General features: G+C 53.7%; 1 protein-coding gene across 2 annotated transcripts in view; it reads right to left on the bottom strand.

Moving 5' to 3' along the window:
• Positions 1-1,548, bottom strand: part of TYK2 (tyrosine kinase 2) — a 30,746-nt gene extending 29,198 nt beyond the window's left edge. Inside the window, exons 1-2 of one of the 2 annotated variants that reach the window (XM_011954864.1) lie at positions 1,247-1,548; positions 478-642 (exon numbers count right to left, since the gene is read on the bottom strand). The gene's annotated coding sequence lies outside the window, so the exon portion shown is untranslated. The remainder of the gene's footprint in view (positions 1-477; positions 643-1,246) is intronic. The other variant, XM_011954865.1, reaches the window with a different exon arrangement.
• Between the last annotated feature and the right edge of the window lie 449 nt (positions 1,549-1,997).

The raw sequence follows: 1,997 nt of genomic DNA, 5'->3' as shown, positions 1-1,997 counted from the left end.
CCCGTCTCGGCCTCCCAAAGTGCTGGGATTACAGGCTTGAGCCACCGCGCCCGGCCAAGAAATTTTTAAAATTTAGCCACGTGTAGGGGCACACATCTGTAGTCCAAGCTACTCAGGAGGCTGAAGTGGGAGGATCTCCTGAGCCCAGGAGTTGGAGGCTGCAGTGAGCAGTGATCACACCACTGCATTCCAGCCAAGGTGACAAAGAAAGACACTTACTCTAAAAATATAAATAAATACATAAATACATAAAAATATATAAAAAGGGCCAGGCGCAGTGGCTCATGCCCGTAATCCCAGCACTTTGGGAGGCCGAGGCGGGCAGACCACAAGGTCCAGAGATTGAAACCATCTTGACCAACATGGTGAAACCCCATCTCTACTAAAATACAAAAAATAAATAAATAAATAAAATAAAAATCTGCTCTTAACACACCTCCCCAAAATAACCAGACGGGCAGGTGTGGTCAAACAGACCTGAAGGCGAGTCCTGGAGCTCCCTGTGTCAACTCAAGCAAGCCACTTGGCAATTCTGGACCTCAGTTTCCCCATCTGGAAAAGGGAGGTCCTCAGGGTGTTGTCATCAAGAGATGGTTGTAATGTTTCAATATAGTTCCGCATATTACACATTCAGCACAGACCCTGATACAGGCACACACAAAAATAACAAATATGACTAAAACAAGAATAACATCATTGTTATTAGTTTCATCGTGGTGATGGCCTTTCTCTTTCAGGTGACAATTCTCCTCTCCCACACATACCCCCATAAGTGACCTCAATCCCTGTTGACTCCCCAAAGCCTAGGAGAATTTATGTCCAGCTCCATCTCCCCAATCCAGGGCCTGAGCCTCCTGAGGGCGCCAGTATGGAAGTGAAGGGGCTGTTAGTTCCACCCATGTTGCTGGTTTTCTCATCTGGAAAATGGGCACGTAAGAGTGTCTACCTCAAAGGGTTGCTGGGAGGATTCAACGCGAGGAGGCAGAGAAAGTGCCTGGTATACAGTAAGCGCTTAATCAGCGTTTGCCATTAATACCTATTCATGTTATAGATGAGATGCTGGGGATGGGGCTTTCGGGGAGCCTACTTCCTCCTTCCTCCTTTCTCGTCCCCACTGGACCCGGAACCAGCTTTGAAGACGGGGTCGGGGTGAGGTTTGCAACTGGGAAGGCTGCACGCCCCCATGTCCTCCCCTCAAAACCTCTAAACCCGGCCAGCAAGGGCGGGAACTGCAATGTGCACCCACCCGGCATCAGGACAGTGCCGAAGTAGCAGGTGCTCCCATCCAAGTGCAGCCTGTCTAGCGCAGCCAGTCCCCGCGCCTCCTTCCTGAGGACCTCCGGCCGCGCCCCTTCCGCGCCCGCGTCCAGACTCACCCTTCCCGGGGGCCACCAGCTCGAACCCGGACTCCGCCCCGCCCCCGCGGGCAGTCACTACTTGTCCCCCGCCGTGACGCCTCCTCCCATTGGCCGCCTGAAACGCGCACGCCCATTGGCAGCTGGTCTGTTCTCCTCGCACGTCACCTTTGGAAGTTGCTTTTTTTTTTTTTTTTGAGACGCAACCTACTGTCTAATGCTTTTTTTTTTTTTTTTTTTGGCCATGGCATCGGCACTCTGATTGGTCCTGGGACTCAACTCGTCGCTCAGCAGCGATTGGCTGAGTCGGCACCCGGATGCGCTGTCGCTTCTGCTATTCGCTGGCACATGGTGGACGTGGGAGGGGCTTGCGAGAGGCGGGCTGGAGAGCGAAGTGTGTTGGCAGCGCGGCCGGATCTTGGAGTTCCCCTGTGTGCTGTGGCCTTGGGTCAGGCGTGTGCGGTCCTGACCCTAGGGCACAGCTACATGTCCTCACCTCGGTGTTCAAAGCTGCACCAGGCAGCATTCAACCCTCTGACGCCCTGCCCTGTGGCTTCCCCGTTCCATCCTGTCCTATCTCCTTTCCCTCGTTTCTACCTGGCCGACTCCGCCCTGCTGGCTGGAATTCCCCCTCCTTCACTG

This window comes from Colobus angolensis, unplaced genomic scaffold, assembly GCF_000951035.1.
Source record: "Colobus angolensis palliatus isolate OR3802 unplaced genomic scaffold, Cang.pa_1.0 Scaffold39, whole genome shotgun sequence".
Classification (NCBI taxonomy): Eukaryota; Metazoa; Chordata; class Mammalia; order Primates; family Cercopithecidae; genus Colobus; species Colobus angolensis.
Note: the sequence above shows the minus strand (reverse complement) of the source record. Positions and strands in the feature narration are given on the sequence as shown.